Raw genomic sequence first — 18,949 nt, 5'->3', positions numbered from 1 at the left:
GTTGAAGGGGAAATACTCCAGTGTATAGCCAATATTATTTCAGGTAAAGTCTCGTACCAGCGCCTTTGCCTTGTTTCTGAGTTTTGTGCAATAATTGTTTTTATAGTGCGATTTGTCCTCTCAGTGGAGTTGCCTTGTACAGATAAAGTTGCGGTGGTCTGGTGCCTAATTCCTAGCTCATTTACTAATTGGATAAACACGTGGCTTGCAAATTGCGTTCCATTCTCGGTTGTTAACATCTTTGGGATACCAAATCTTGCCAATATATTTTTTCTAAACTCTTTTTTACCCCTGCAGTTGTGGCTGCTCTCGTAGGTATTATCTCCACCCATTTCGAGAATTAGTCGAAGAAGACATAATGCCAGAGGCAAGACGACGGTTCATCAGGAACTACTGTCAACATTTTCTCTGATGTCAACTTCTGGCTTACCTTAAGCTTTTGACGTACAACGCATTTCCACACGTAATCCTTTATATCTCTGTACATCCCTGGTTTTTATTATTATAGTTGGCCTCCATGTTCTGCAGTGGCATAGTCGTAACACTTAGTTTTGTTATTTAGATTTCTATCAGCTTCCAGACGCGAACAGTGAAACACATTTATTTCATTTGGGAACTTCTTCAGTGCTATACATAAATTAATTTAAATACAAAATAACTCACCGAAATATAAATACCTTAGGAATTATTTAAAATGCTCTCTCTCTTCTCCTTCATATTTCTCACTAAATAAAAACCAAACAGATAACGTTTATTTGCTTTTATCTCTTATTTTTGATCAACTGGTATTTATTCAGTAAATTATAGTACAGTGTGCTTATCCTTCCTGTATTGTATCTTGAAATTATAATGTTGGAGCTCCAGTGTAGTGTGTATATGTGTATCTGAATTCTTAACAGCATAATATTTTATTAATATTCCATTCCCACATTTTGTTGCGATGTTTATGCAACGGGAATTTGAAACCTCACATAACGTACTTAACCGTCAGTGATTTTATGCTGAAGCAGCAAATACACATATGCACACTTACTAAGATAAGAAACAATGTAAAGCTTAGCTCAAGACAACTGTACGCTGAGCTTCGCTCTAATTTTAAGATTCTACATTATTTCAATAAATATTCAGACACGAACAAAAGCGGTTGCGTTTTCTTTTTAAATTATTACATGGCGATCCTGCCAGGTTGGAAAATGTAATTAACAAAAAAAAATAATAATAATTAAATAGCATTTTGCATTTGTAATGTTATTGATCGGAAGAAATGATTGTTAAAAAAAAATCTCTCTATATTTTGAAATGAAAAAACGTAGTGCAACTGTGATGTCGGGAGCAATAAATAAAGCAATCTAAGCAATCATATATACTACTTCTAATAGAAATATTAAGCGAATTGTGCTTTTAAATAATCTTGTAGAATTCTTAAATATTAAAAGAAACAAATATTAAACAAAAAAAAAGCAGTGTAACTAACTATAAAAGACTTACAAAATTAACAAAACAAAAAAATAATTTAATAAAGAGTTTGCGCGAATTTATTGTGCGAAACAAAAAAACAAAAAAAACGGGCATGACTCAATATTTCCTCTGTGCATACAAAAAACAAACTCAAAATGTAATACAAATTAAATTGATAATGAAATTTTTACAAAAATAATACAAAACAAAAATCACACATTTCCTCTGTTATGTGCAGAAACGCAAATAATTATAAATATATTGTCATGCAAAATGTAAAATTATAACAACACAAAATATTGTGGAAGCAAAATAAGCTACGAGGAAAATGTAACAATAAAACAAAGAAAATGTTTAAATAAAAAAACAACATAAAAAAAAAAAATATATTAAACGATTAATATCAATAACAACTATATCAGCACTAACTGAAAACACACATAAAAACTGCATTGAAACGGAGTGAAAAGCAGCATACGATAGCAATAGAAAATCGCTTTCCTACATCGAGAACAGTGGCGACAACTAAAACAAAAAGCCAAAAAAAGCTGAGTGAGCTGAATTCATATACATATACTAAAATTATATATTATATATTATATTATTATATATGTTATTATTGTTATATTAAATATTAAATTAAATATTAAATATTAATATTAATATTAAATATTACATATTGTGATATTGTACCATTTACATGTACCATTTATGTGTGGTACAAAGGCAAAATTCAATAGGCCACAGGCAAATGTGGTTAATGAAATAGAAGTAACAAATAAAGAAAATGATGAAATACTTACTACTTAATAATAATAATAGCAATAATGTTGGCACAAATCATTGTAAAGATTTACAAAATACATAAAAAATCACTAAAAACTAAATACACAAGAGCTGCATCTATGGCTCAAAATTTAGATAGTGTTTAGTATATTTTGTGAATGAGTTACAATGAGTGCATAATAAAACAAGTAATAAATAATACACAAAAAAAAAAAAAACAACAATATGTAAATCTTTATACTTTTTTATATATACATATTTTTATTTTATACTTTTCTCTATGGTTTTCAAAACGAAATATATATACATATATAAAAATACATATATATAGAAACATATATAGAAATATTATAAATGGCTTCATCCTTTTCACCAAATATAATTAAGGTACTGGTACATCTTTGTAGCCAGTGATTTTAGTGGTAAGTGCACGCTTCCAAATAATTCACTCAAAAAAGAAAACTACATTGATAATTTTGATACTTTACATTTTATTTATTTATATCGAATTTATTTAATATTTATTCCATTTATATGTTATTACAGCTTTAATTTTATTTTTCCTTCATCTTTCATTTCATAATTCATAGTTTATTTATTTTAAGTTTATCTTTAAACTTAATATATTTTTATTACAGTTTCTTATTTCAAATATATTTTATTTACTTAAGTTCATCTTTCAAAATTCATCTTTTAGTTAAATTCACAATTTTATTTAAGTCCATTTTTAATTTAAGTTTTTAAAGAGCACGACCGAATGTATTGAAAGCTTTATCAATATTTATTTTGGTATTTCGTGACTGAGTATATAATTTTCTCTGTTTAATGATTTTAATTTTTAAACTTTAACTTCTTTGTTAATAATTTTAATTTTAAATAAACCGATAGAGATTGAAATCTTTTTCAACTCGTAATGCGGTACCGAAGGAGAAAATTGTAATCTTAAACAATATCTTCGTTTGACTTTTTCGTTTTAACTTTTCCGTTTGACTTCTTTGTTTTGACAAACTTAACATATTTGATCCTCGTATTTATACCCCCGAAACAAAGCAAAAATCAAGCTCTTAACTATGTTAAGTTGAAGCTTTGATTTTTGTATGGAAAATAACTTTAAGTTCTGTTCTTACAGATTTATAGCATGAAGTTCTAATGTTACTTTAGTTTGTAACATAAGCGTCTTCTGTTATCGTCATGACAATGTGAGAAATGCTGGTATTTACATAGCGTCATCTCTCAAGCTCTTTGCATGGAATTGTGCTATGATCAGCAAAAATAATACAGTTCATCTTTTGACTGTATGTGTGTCATGAATTCTTAAGAAGATGATCACGCGATAGATAGATGCGTGTATCTTCTTAAATGTTTACAGTAGCATTTATTGTTACTGTCTGTGCCAATTTGATTTCATTAAATTTGATTGTTCGGCACAGTGGGGCAATTTGGTAGAGGAATATTAGCATCAATGCTAATATGTAACTATATACAATATATATAAAAATATATATATAAAAATACAATACATATATTATTGAAGTAATTACTGACAAAAAATAAAAATTATAAATTAAATATTATAAAACACGCTGCTAGAAGCACTTTTGTGGTACTTGCACTGTAGTCCTCTGTTTGTTTGTCTATTTGTTTGTTTTCATCTACGTTTCGTTAGAGTTGCTATTATATTTGATTATTGATAGGTTTTAGAGAGTTATACGGCGTTTACATTGGCCGAAAATGGCTCATTTTGGTCAAAAATCGAAAATGAGTATCGAATGGCTCATTCTTGCATATAAAATTTCAAGCACAAAAATGAGCAATTTTCTCACATTCTGTATGAATGACGTTCGAATGCATTCCACATACGTTTCAAATGCAAAGGAATCCATTGAACATACCCCAAATGAAAGCTCTTCATGGCATTTTGACTGTTTGAAAAAGCTGTTTTTAACATATTCACAAAAAAAGGTAAACAAATGTTTGGTGGTTGCATTTTCTTGAAAACGATGCACTGCTTTTTAGAACTTTACTTCCAAAAAGTAATTAATCGAAGTTAAAAATATGTTTTAAGTTTCTAATGTAAGGTTTGAAGGCATATTTAACCTTCATGCAACATTTTTTTGGCACAGGCCAAAAATCAAATCAACATGCAAGTTGCAAAATCAGCTGTTGAAATGAGAACAAATGAAATAGAACGAATGTAAACACTTTCAAATGGCTCATTCAAAATGAGCCATTTTCGGCCAATGTAAACGCCATATTAGCCTAATTTGTTTATGTTAATTAAATTTGTTCATGTTAGTTCCCCTAATTATTTCTTCACTTAGCAATTAATGGAATGGTTGCAAATTATCAAAAAGGTCAATATTCATAAAGAAACTTTTGACAAATCATATAAGTGCTTGAATAATAATAAGCAAATAACTCAGGAAACAATTAGTAAACATACTAATATCCTGATTAATAGTTTAGAATGCATCAGAGTGATATTAAATGTAAATTACTCTAGACTAACATTCGAACATAAAAAGCAAGCTGAGAATTACTTTACGGTTTGTAAAGAAAAAATTCTAAATATAGCTGCAAGAAGTCTCCCAAATTTGGTAAGTCTCCCAAATACTTTGCATGAGCAAATTAACTTTATAGATTGTATAGTAACTTCACAAGTAAAGATAAAAAATAACAAAATGCCGATAACAGCATTTGAGTTTTTAAATACAGCCTCTAAAATCATACCCGATTTTGAGGGAAATCCAGAAACTTTAATGGCATTTATAGACTCTTTACTTTTAGTAGAGTCTTTTATGGAAAGTCACGAAGCTATTGCAGTAAGCTTGGTGAAAACGAAGCTGAAAGGCCATTGCAGAAATCTTTTAAGCAATGAGACAACTCTCACGGCCATTATAAACAGGCTACGTAATACCGTAAAAGGAGAGTCAGTTGAAGTCGTGACTGCAAAAATAATGAATATAAAGCAGCAAAATAAGTCTGCAAACTTATACGCAAAAGAGATTGAGGAACTTACCAAATCTCTTGAAAGCGCCTACATTTCGGACGGATTACTCCCGGAAACAGCATGCAAATATGCAACTCAAACGGCTGTTAAGGCCATGTCAAAGAACTGCAACCATGAACGAGTTAAACTTGTAATGGAAGCAGGTAAATTCGACGACATGAACGATGCGGTTACAAAGTTTGTAAATAGTTGTACTAATGTTTTAGGTCAAAATGCTATACTGAACATCCGAAATGAAGTAAACAGAAATCAGTATCGAGGTGGAAACTCTTATCGTACCTATAGAGGCAACTATAGAAATTATAGAGGCAGATCAAACTACCGTGGTAGAGGAAGGAACTTTAATAATTACACTTATCAAGGTAATAATTATACAGGTTACCAAAATACAAACAGAGTCAGAAATCGTAACAGAAATGTTAGGATGACGGAAGCAAGACCGTCGGAAAACCAAGAGGGCCCAAGTACATAAATCAAAAAACTATTTTCAATATCAACCTTAATTTAAGTAGTTTCATCAAAGTTCGCACTAGTACTAATGAAAATATTTCAACATTTATAGTTGACACAGGAGCGGACATATCGCTTATAAAAGTTAGTAGTATTTTAATTGGAAGCATTAAAACTTCCCACACTGTAAACCTTAACGGTATAGGACAAGGAATAGTCACAACATTAGGAATTATCACAATTGATCTTAAAGTTGAAAATATCTTAATTAAACATGATTTTCATGTAATACAAGATGATTTTCCAATACCTTCTCATGGCATCATTAGTCTGGATTTTATCAAGAAATACAATTGTATACTTGACTATAAACGTGACCAAGACTGGATAATACTTAGACCAGATGACTTTCCGGAAGACATCGGAGTTCCTTTACACGATGCACCCTCAAGTAATACAATAGCATTACCCGCTAGATCTGAAACAATTCGTAAAATCGTTCTTAACAAATCATCTGAAACTGTATTAATTCCAAACCAACAAATAAGTGGTGGCATTTTCATAGCAAACACTATAGTTAACGATTCACATTCATATGTTAGAATTGTAAACACAACAAATAAACATGTTGTCATTAAAAATTATGACATTAAAACTGAAAGTTTACATGATTATGACATACAAGAATTAAATTTTGAGTCTGATACGAAAACTAAAGAAAAGTTAAATAAACTATCAAAACATTTTCCAAAATTTGTTAAAGGAAAACTAAATATATAGATGTGTTTGCTTTAGAAACTGATAAAATATCAGTAAATAACTTTTATAAACAGAAACTGCAACTAAACACCAAAGAACCCTCCTACATAAAAAACTATAGACTTCCCCACAGCCAAAAACAGGAAATATATAATCAGGTTGATAAGCTCATAGCAGATGATATAGTTGAACCCTCAACATCACCTTATAATGGCCCAATACTATTAGTTCCGAAAAAATCGTTACCTGGAACTACAAATAAACGATGGAGATTGGTGGTTGATTACATGCAAATTAATAAAAAACTTATTGCCGACAAATTCCCACTACCGAGAATAGATGATATTTTAGATCAGTTATGTCGAGCAAAGTATTTTTCATGCCTTGACTTAATGTCAGGTTTCCATCAAATTGAACTCGAAAAGGAATCTAGAGACGTAACCTCCTTTTCTACGGATAAGGGATCATTTCGATTTAAATGGTTACCATATGGATTGAAAATTGCCCCAAATTCTTTTCAAAGAATGATGTCATTAGCGTTTTCTGGATTAACACCTGAACAAGCTATTCTTTACATGGATGACTTAGTAGTCATTGGATGCTCAGAAAACCATATGTTGACTAATATAGAAAATGTTTTCCAGGTTTGTAGAAAACACAACCTTAAATTACACCCCGATAAATGTTCTTTTTTCAGTCACGAAGTGACATTTCTTGGACACAAATGTACGGACAAAGGGATACTACCTGATGATAGCAAATTTAAAATCATTCAAAATTATCCAACACCAAAAAATGGTGATGAAGCTAAACGCTTTGTAGCTTTCTGTAATTACTACAAACGATTTATTCCTAATTTTGCTGAATCATCTCGTCATATAACGAATTTATGCAAGAAGAACACCCCATTCAAATGGACTGAGGACTGCGAGAATGCATTCCAATATTTTAGACAACAATTAATGAGCCCAAATATATTACAGTATCCAAACTTTGAAAAACCTTTCTGCATCACCACTGACGCTAGTAAATATGCATGCAGTGCTATATTAAGTCAAGAATATAATGGCATGCAACTACCTGTCTCGTACGCATCGAAAGCATTCACAAAAGGTGAAAGCAACAAATCCACAATAGAACAAGAACTTACGGCAATACACTGGGCAATTAAATACTATAAACCATATATATATGGTAAACGGTTCCTAATAAGAAGCGATCACAGGCCCCTAACTTATCTATTTTCTTTGAAAAACCCATCCCCCAAACTAATAAGAATGAGGCTAGATCTAGAAGAGTATGATTTTGAAATAGAGTACTTAAAGGGCCAAGAAAATCACGCAGCCGATGCGCTGTCCAGAATAAACTTTGAAGATATTAAAAACCTTGCAAGAGAAAATAATGTTAGTGTCATAACACGTCAGCGAACTAAACAAATTAAAAACACAATTGAAGTAGATAAAGAAAAAGCGATCGCAAAGCCCAAAATTTATGAAGCGCTAAATAAAAATGAATTCAAAAGACATGTCGCACTAGTACTTAAAGGCAAAATGATTTATTTCAGAAAAGGCCGCAAGATACTTAGTGAATTTGACGTAAATTCATTGATTGCTAAAGGAAAAATTGACTTAGGGCAATTCTTTTCTAGGCTAAATAAACAGGCCGGTAATCAGAATCTTACGAAATTGAAAATGTCATTAAATGACAATATATTTAAATACACCCGGGTTAAAATAATAAACAAACAAATAACACTAGTATTAACACCAGAATTACAGAAAGTGCACGATCAAAACACTATACAAAACATTATTAAGGAACATCACGACAATCCAGTTAAAGGTGGCCACCCTGGAATTCGTCGTACATTGAAAAAGATACAAGAAAAATATGCTTGGAGTAACATGACTCAGCATGTAAGAAATTATGTAAAAAATTGCACTTTGTGTATAAAAAATAAGACTCATAAAGATATAAAGAGCATTTGACTAGAGCATTTGATACTGTATTAATAGATACAGTAGGCGCATTACCAAAAAGAGAATTTGGTAATGAGTATGCGATAACATTAATTTGTGATCTTACGAAATATATGGTAGTAATACCAGTTAAAAGTAAGCATGCAAAAATAATAGCAAAAGAAATATGTGAAAATTTTATATTAACATATGATCCCATGAAAAAAATAATAACAGATATGGGAACTGAGTATAAAAACCAAATATTGGTTAAAATTGAAAACACATTTTCTACACCTCATCATCATCAAACATTAGGTACGGTGGAACTTAGTCATCGAACTTTTAATGAGTACATGAGATCGTACATATCTGTTAACAGAAATGATTGGGATGAATGGTGTGCATATTTCCAATATTGTTATAACGCAACACCATCGACAGTACATGGATACTGTCCTTATGAACTAGTATTCGGGAAAATATCATATGACTTCGATTTCACAGGCACACTCGATCCTATTTATAATATCGATGTCTATGAAAAAGAGATAAAATTTAAGTTGCAAAATGCAACATTAAAAGCTCGAACAATGATAGAACGAGCCAAAGAAAAACAAAAATTAAATTACGATAAAAATACAAATAGAATAGAAATAGCTGTAGGTGACCAAGTATACCTTAAAAATGAAGGTAGCCATAAGTTAAGTAATAGATATAAGGCCCCATTTGTAGTAGTAAAATTAGATAGTAACAATAACGTGACAATTAGAGATGAAAATAGCAAGACGACTACTGTGCACAGTGATAGACTTAAAAAGAAGTAACTACAATAAAATAAAATAAAAACGTTAAAAAAAAAAAAGAAAACTTCTTTTTTATATATATTTTATTAATTTTTTTAATTATAAGTGCTTTACGTCAATCATTTAATCCTATTTAAAAAAAAAAAAATATTTTTATATATTAAAATATACACGCATAATTAATATTAAATATAAACTAAATTTAATTTTTTTTATTTTTCAAGAATAAATTTAAAATCAAAAATTTTACAAACTTTTAATAGTAAATTCATTCTACAAAAAGAGGAGGTGTAGTGTGTATATGTGTATCTGAATTCTTAACAGCATAATATTTTATTAATATTCCATTCCCACATTTTGTTGCGATGTTTATGCAACGGGAATTTGAAACCTCACATAACGTACTTAACCGTCAGTGATTTTATGCTGAAGCAGCAAATACACATATGCACACTTACTAAGATAAGAAACAATGTAAAGCTTAGCTCAAGACAACTGTCCGCTGAGCTTCGCTCTAATTTTAAGATTCTACATTATTTCAATAAATATTCAGACACGAATAAAAGCGGTTGCGTTTTTCTTTTTAAATTATTACAGGATTATCAATGTTATTTAGCCATTTCAGGGCCAAATAGTCCGTTATTATGATAACATCTTTATGATAGCCTCACACAATTGCCAGACACTCCTTCTCTGTCGTGGTGTAATTCTTCTTTGCGGAGTTGAGTGTGCGACTGGCGTATCTTTATTCAGATTGCGTGTTTTAATCTCGAACTTTTCTTCTCGGCATTAGTATGTTCTAGAGGAATGTTACTTCACCTTGAGGAACCTGTTTCCCTTGTCCATCTCTCGCTCTTGTCATTGTTAATGTTCTCATAATCATTAGCAAGGACGATAAGTTCTGTCAACGAACCAAATTCTCGTCGTTTAATGTATTTTTTATATTTGGGTGTACAATTCCGATATAATCATTCCAGCTTCTCTTGAGTTTCTCATTCTCATCTTCAGGTATCGCATCACATTCTGCACTTGAAGGACGTATCGTCGAAATGGTTCTCCCTCTTGTTACAATCAGGCACGCAGATCGTCTTCCAAGCGCTCAAAATATCGGTGTGGCAAAAAGAAGCTTAAAAATCATGCTTGAACAGGTGCCAATGCCTCCACTCCTTCTAATTATGGCGAAACCATTCCAGTTCTTGACCTTTTAATATTTCCGGCATACTTGTAGCCAGTATGTCATGTTTCTAAGTGAAGTGTATGGAACTGGAAGAGCGAGTGCATCTCGCATTGGTATTTCTGCTAGAGGTGGTTCAGTCCGAGTCATTTGGCTCATGGGTATCTCTGGTAGGAGGTTAAATAGTTGTCCCAACGATTCCAGATTTCCGCAATCCAAATTTAACTCTTCTGTGGATGTATTATTATGTTTAGTCTCCAACTTATTCAATCGTAGCCGTACGGGAGGTTTACGATCCGTTTGCGCCACGAAGTTAGACAAGTGACGACGTAGGTTTTCAATGGTTCCTGTTGTCTCTAAACCAAATTTTTTTAGGTGCGTGATCAGATCATCTTTGCACGCCTTTCTTATCCATGTGCGTCCCATGTTGCCAACGTAGTATTTCATGTCGAACGGGTATATTGATTGTTATGAAGTTAATAAGCTCTTGAATTGTATGTTCAAGTTGAGGGTGCCCGCATGGGCGCCATTTATAATGAACCCCTTTTTGTTGGGGTGTCTATAGTTGGGGTACACTTAATGGTAACCAAGTTGTGCTTCGGTCCAGGTTAAAACAAAACCCATTGATTTATTTATAATTCATTCGTTACTTTCAAATTGTTTCTCTTTTTCTTTAGTTTTCAATTTCTTTTACAAAACAAAAAAAAAACTTATGTCTAACTAAATGTAGTGACTAGGCTATATTCTAAATAAAATTACGTATCGAATAAGGAGAAAAGATAACAAATGATTTAATATAGAAACAAGGTTATATTCTAAACAAAATAAAGAATCGATTATGGAGATAAGACAACAAATGATTTAAAGTAGAAACTAGGTTATATTCTAAATGAAATAACGCACCGAATAAGGAAAAAAGACAACAAATGATTTAATGTAGAAAATAGGTTACTTTCTACATAAAATAAAGAATCGAATAAACACAGAGAAAACAATTAAAATAATACACAATGCACAGGCGCAGGAGTATGACGTAAACCCCGTAAGATTGGCAGGTGCAGGACAGTATTTAATCCCAGTTGATTCACAGGCGTAGAATTCATGCTGTGCATAATTAATTTCATAGCGGGGACGGGGACTCTTCTATATCTCGAACAGAGCCATACGAGTGGTATAAATCATTCAAAAAGGGAGGTGAAGTGATCGAAGATGTGCCTCGTTCTGAACGTCCATCAACATCAAATACCAAAGAAAACGTGGCAAAAATCAAGAAAATTGTGTTGGAAGATCGTAGTATGACTGAAAGGGAGATTGCTCGTGACTTAAACATCTAAAATGGATCCATTTATCACATTCTACATGATAAATTGGGCATGAGACGCGTTGCAGCTCGACTTGTACCGAAACACCTTGATTTTTTCATTTTTGAGCATGGAAACGATTTTTAAGCATGAAACGCATCATAACAGGTGATGGGACATGGGTTTATGAGTATGACGTCGAAACCAGTCAACAATCGAACAAATGGCGCTTCAAAAACAAGCCAAAACACTCGCTCGAAAATTAAAGTTATGCTCACTGGTTTTTTCGACTACCGCGGTGTTGTTCATTACGAATTTTTGCCAGAGGGTCATACTATCAATAAAGAATATTACCTCAGCATTATGCGGCATTTGCGTGAGTCCATCCGTAAGAAAAGACCAGATTTGTGGAAAGCTAACAATTGAATTATTCACCACGACAATGCTCCATCGCACACGGCTCTTGTTGTACGCGATTTTTTGACCAAATACGGCACCACTGTCATCGCTCAGGCACCATATTCTCCAGATCTAGCGCCGTGCGACTTTTTCCTGTTCTCGAAACTCAAATTGCCCCTTCGTGGTAAGCGTTTTGAGTGGATTAAACCGGTAAAAGAGAATTCGCTGAATTAATTAAAAGCCATACATGCACGGGTCTATGAAAAGTATATAGAAGATTGGGTTAAGCGATGACATATATGTATCGCTTCATAAGGAGCATATTTTGAAGGAGATAAAATAAATTTGGAATAAAATTTAAATTTGTGTGTTTTATTTACAAAATCCGAATACTTTTTGAGCAGATCGTATACTTGTTTTTATGCTGCAATTTAAATTTCTGAGATACCGGCTTAAAAAACACGTCTGCTCTCTAGAAATGCTTGATAAACGACAGAAATAACGTAATTTTACTTGTCGAATCTACTCAGCTTTTTCAGGAATATCAAATGGTGTAACAATGTTAAAAACAGATAATAACAATAGTTAGTGTGTAACGACACGGATTTTTCGTTTCGGTATTATTCTTTTGCAGGGGTATCGTCAGCCTCTTTTTAGGGGTCGCTACAATAAATTAGTATTCGCGAGGACGTAACTTCTCAAATGAAAGATGTGTTAAATTTAGAAAAGGAGAGTCTATTAAAATAATAATAGTTTAATAAAAGAATTTAATTAAATAATTAAATTTAGGAACAATTATATTTCAAAAACATTATTAAATTCGATTCGCTCTAGACGTGAATTCTTGTTGGCTGTTGGTAGGAAAAAGTTAAGGATGCCAGTTTGATATATTATCCTTTCTGTGTTTGCTTTACCTGTTTGGGAAAAAGGATTAGCAAAAATATATGTGTTTTATTTATTGAATATATATAATATAAGTGCAAACAATTATATAATTATTTTTTATATATTATACACTTAGGCTTAAAACCGTCGTTGTATCAGACAATATTTTATGTTTTTTGGTTTATCCTTTGGCATACAATGCCACTGAGTGATCATAAAAGACTCACTGATATCCTACCAAAATGCGCCGTCTTTTATACTAATCACACGAGCTTTTTGTGTAGCGCACATACAAACGTTTTCTTGCTGTTTGGTGGTGTTTTGCTAACTTTCCCGTTGTTGCGTTTCTTGCTTTCATACTATTTACGGCGAATCCTTTTGACGTTTGTAAATGTTTTTTTAAATTTTTTTTGAAAAGCACCGGTGCTACTGTTTTTAACTATTTATAAATATAATAATAAATAATTTATAAATAAATTATTATTTATTTATTTAAATAAATTTACGTGGATAAATAAAGAAGGTAAGTAGGTATTTATTATTTTATTGATATATATTTCTCTATTTATTATAAATATATTTTTTCGCAGTTATAGATTACTTCACGTGTTGCAGTTACGTGTATGTTAGGGCGAGTATTGGTAAGTTGTTTATCATTTAATATTAAACAAAAATTAATCTAATTTTATTTCAGATATCTTCAACAACTATTATTAAAACTTATGCCAAAAGAAGTGCTGTGTTATTGGATTTATGTAGGTTGGAAATTAGTACAAGTTTCTATCCTTACAAGTGTAACGCCTTCTTTACGCAAATTAGAGGGTATCACAAAGAACAATAGGTGTCTCCGATTGGAAGGTATTTATATCAAATCAACCTAGCTTAATCTACTAAAACATCTTGCAAATCAGTTCTATTTGCCTGCATTATACTTATGTACCATTAACCGATTACTTTTGAGAAGCCATTTTCTTCGAAGTGCAGTAAAAATGCTGCTTGGACGACACATTAGAGTAACACAAGCCGCAGATCGCATATTACGGCAATCGTTGACTAACGTGAAACTACATAGCTTTCTGCAAACTATATAGAAATATATAGCACTCAATAGCAAACAAAACATGCATTTTTTGTGAAGAAAGTCAAAAAAAAAATCGAAGACTTTTTTCATTTCATTTTTTTTGCATTTTTTATAATATATAAGTGATATCATTTAACATTATCTCTTTTTTTGTCTTTTCTTTTTTTTTATATGGAACGTATAAAATTCACATATGTGGTCTGTTATTAACAACAACAGAGCCACATTATTTTATTTCAATTTAACTTAAAAAAAAATGAAGAAGTGTTATTTAATAACAGATTTCAATTGTTTATGGAAAAAAAAATGTAAAACCATTTCAAACACATGACAATTGGATCAATTACCGAAAGCGCGCGCAAAAAGTGTTCACTCCGTAACTTTTGTCTTTTTTGATTAGAAATAGTTAAATTTAAATTTCAAAGTTATGATAATTTGAACAATAGACCTTAAATAAAGGAATCTGTGAAAAAACAGTGCCAGTGGACGGTGTTAATCAGTTTTTCTGTAATATAAAAAATTTTTGTTAATCAAATTAAATTTTAAGTTTGCAAAGAAATAACAAAACCAACACAAAAAAATCAAAATTAAGTTTTGCTCAAACAGCTGATAGAGACAGCATATGATCGAAAGTAAGAAATTATATTTGTAGTGTTGCCACAGTGTAACTTTCAAGAATTAAATTTAAATACATAAACATATATTACATATTTATATTTTTTCAATTATTTTACTAAAAGTAAAATAAAACAAACTTATATAAAAATAAATAAAAATAAATAAATAAAAATAAATAAATTTACTTATTTATAAATTTAAATTTTTAAATAATTAAAATAAAATTAAATAAACTTACTGTAAAAATATTGTAAATTTATTGTATGAGCGATTACGAAAAAGTTGTACGGCGGCACTCTCTAATTAGTGAAAATGGCCTAAATGGCTATATAACACCAAACACTGATGACTCTAAAATAATAAATCATTCCCCAAACAAACTTTTAGAAAATTCAAAAATCGAATCAAGCATAACAAAAATAGCTAGTGAAATCGCCATCGCTAACAAAATTAAATTAATAAATAATAAAAACGATAATATAAAACTTAGTTCCCCAAATCAACACGAAACAATACTATCCAATACACGCAAAGAAACTAATATGAACACGCGGCAGGCGTCAAGCAATGCGACTTCGGGTCATCTAAAAGAGAAAACGGCTAAATCAGTTCAGGTGAAAAATATACAACAACAAATTCAACTACTTCAACAACAGCTTCAAAAATTGTATAATGAAGAAAAAAATAACCTCCTCCAAAATAAAGGATCGAATCAAGCTGCAGCCACCAGAAACGAAACCTCTGTTAACGACACTTGGACAGTAGTTAATAACCGTAAACGTCAACGCGATAGTCCAAGTAAAAATCATCATGTAAGCCAAAAACAAACCAAGCTAGACTCATACTGGCTAAATGAACCCGTCAAACCAAACCGATACGCAGATCTCCAGGAAGATGACTCTGAAGAAACTGAAGAATCGTTAAAAAATAATGATACGGTTCCAAAATTAATGAAACCTCCACCTATATTTATTGATAAGGTACATTGTATCAAGCCTCTAATAGATGTGTTAAACGAACATGCGGCAAATCAATTCGACTTAAAAGTGCTAAATCCAAGTCAAGTAAGAGTTCAACCTTCTACATCTGACTCTTACGTAAGCATTGTAAAGCAGTTGGAGTTAAAAAACACTGAATTCTACACTTACAAACCAAAAACAGAGAGAAGCTTTAGGGTTATATTGAAAAATTTGCATCATTCAACCGATATTGATGAAATCAAAAATGCACTTCTGGAGCATGAACATATGGCTGTAAACGTTTGGAACATTAAACGTAGAGGGTCAGGTGAACCTCTCCCCATGTTTATTATTGAACTTGCACCAAACCTAAATAATAAGGATATTTATTTGGTTAAGAAACTCTTGTATACTACAGTTACATTTGAACCACCTCACCCGAAACGGGAAATCCCTCAATGTGCAAACTGCCAACAGTATGGGCACACAAAAGGATACTGTCACCGCAAACCTAAATGCATCAAGTGCGCTGGAAATCATGCTTCTGTAAATTGCGAAAGGAAAAGCAGATCCAATGATGTCAAATATGTTCTATGTGAAGGAAATCATCCGGCCAACTACAAAGGATGTCAAATATACAAAAACCTGCAAAAAAAAATGTATCCCCAACTAAGACCTAGGGCGCCGGAAGTACAAATTCAAGAAAATCCTCTTCCTTCACTAAACAAAAAACACATCACGACTTCTCATTCACCTGAAACATTCGCACAAATAGTGAAGTCAAACACCAGTAGCGAAAACAGAGGAGAAGCTTTCACCAATTCCAAATAATTTTGTGGAAGAATTCCGTGAGATGACATCACTGTTGAAGCAAATGATGCAACAAATCGTAGTAATGACAAATTTACTGATCAACTTGACGACTAAACAAAATTCTTGATTTAGTAGTAGTCATATGGAACGCTAATGGTCTATCAAAACATGCTATCGAAATAAAAGCATTTTTAAAATTAAACCAGGTCGACATAATGCTAGTATCAGAAACCCATTTCACGACGCGTAGTTTCTTTAAAATTCCAAACTACGAACTTTATCACACAATGCATCCCAGTGGTAAAGGAAATGGTGGCTCTGCGGTCCTCATAAGGAACTCGATAAAACATTATGAAGCAAAACCATATTGCAAGAATGAAATCCAGGCAACAAACATTGTAGTACAAACTAAAGAAGGCGACATGACTTTCTCATCACTCTACAGCCCACCGCGCCACAGTATCACGAAAGATATGTACATATCATTTTTTTCAGCTGCTTGGATCTAGGTTCCTAGTAGGCGGAGATTTTAATGCTAAACACTTAAAATGGGGTTCCCGCCTAATATCTCCAAAAGGACGTCAACTCTTCGAAGCAATAAATGTACTCAACCTCCACACAATCTCAACAGGTGAACCCACATATTGGCCAACGGATAGAAGAAAATTACCTGACTTAATTGATTTTGCGGTATCAAAGGGGGTACGTATCGAAACAACTACCTGTAAGTCCAATTTCGACTTGTCATCTGACCACTCGCCAATAATAATCACTCTCAATGACTGCTGTGAAATTATGGAAAAATGTATTCTTCATAACAAAAACACTGACTGGAATAGTTACCGTCAACTAATTTCAATTGGTCTAAATACCGAAGTCAGGTTAAAAACTGAATCTGACGTAACTGAAGCAGTAGAGCATTTCAACTCTTGTGTCCAAATGTCTGCATGGGAATCAACTCCACCAATTTCTAAAAGTGCTAAGCAAGATTATCCATTTAACATTAGATACCTGATTAAAGAAAAGCGTAGGATGAGAAAACATTGGCAACAGTCGAGATTCCCTGCGGATAAAACTCGCTTAAACAAACTGTGTAAACTCGTTAAAGCCCTTCTTTTAAAGTATAACAATAATCGCACGTCGCTATACCTTCAAAACCTAAGTGCTTCATGTGATACAAAATATTCCCTTTGGAAAGCCATAAAAAAGAACAACAGACCGATTGTCTATCCACCACCTATACGCAAAATCGACAACTCATGGGCAAAAAGCGATATTGAAAAAGCAGAAACATTTGCGTTACATTTGGACCAGGTCTTTAAATCAAATGATAACCAAAATATGCCTGATGTCATGAATCAAAGGATTAATTTTCTACAAGAGCCTTATCAATTGGAACTTCCAATTAAAAGATATACTATTAATGAAGCTAGAGATGTAATAACAAAGTTAAAAGTAAAAAAAGCTCCAGGATACGATTTAATCACAGGCATGGCCTTGCAGCAGCTCCCACCAAAAGGATTTGTATTTCTCACTCATCTATTTAACGCTGTGATAATAAGGGGGTTTATTCCGCCACAGTGGAAGATAGCACAAATCTCCATGATACCGAAACCAGGGAAAAGCCCAGAAGACGTCAAATCATATCGGCCAATAAGTCTACTTCCGATCCTGTCAAAAGTTATGGAAATCCTGTTTCTAAAGCGCCTTACTCCGTTTATCCAACAAAACAGACTCATACCTGACCATCAATTCGGCTTTCGCCAAAAACATAGCACAATAGAACAAATTCATAGACTTGTCAGACATATCCATAGTGCGAGAGATGGTAAAAAATATTGCACTGCGGCATTATAGATATTTCACAAGCTTTTGATCGAGTATGGCATGAGGGCCTCCTGTTCAAACTAAAACTGTATCTACCTCTAAATTTTTTCATATTTATAAAATCTTACCTCTCGGCTAGGCACTTTTTCATTAAGCATGGAAACGAAACTACAGTACTTCATGATATAGAAGCAGGAGTACCTCAAGGTAGCATAATGGGACCAATGCTTTATCTTTTATTTACTGCGGATCTTCCCCTTACCAATGAGAGTGTTATCGGTACATTTGCAGACGACACAGCTATTTTATCAGTTGACAGTGACCCAATTCGTGCTTCCACCAAACTTCAAACCTGCCTTGATAATGTTGCTCTCTGGATGATAAACTGGCGTATTAAACCGAATGAATCAAAATCTGTCCAGGTAACATTCACTACAAAACGTTCTACGTGCCCGCCGGTCTTAATAAACAATACTCAATTACCACAAGCTGTAGAAACAAAATACTTGGGCATACATCTGGATAGTAAGCTAACCTGGAAATCGCACATATTCAAAAAGCGTAAAGCCTTGGGTCTTAAATTACGAAACTTATTTTGGTTCCTCAGCCGAAATTCCAAACTGTCACTTGACAATAAGCTGCTTATATACAAATCTGTACTTAAA

This window comes from Teleopsis dalmanni, chromosome 1 (assembly GCF_002237135.1).
Source record: "Teleopsis dalmanni isolate 2A chromosome 1, ASM223713v2, whole genome shotgun sequence".
Lineage (NCBI taxonomy): Eukaryota > Metazoa > Arthropoda > Insecta > Diptera > Diopsidae > Teleopsis > Teleopsis dalmanni.
The sequence above is the reverse complement of the archived record's forward strand: the minus strand, read 5'-3'. Positions refer to the sequence as shown.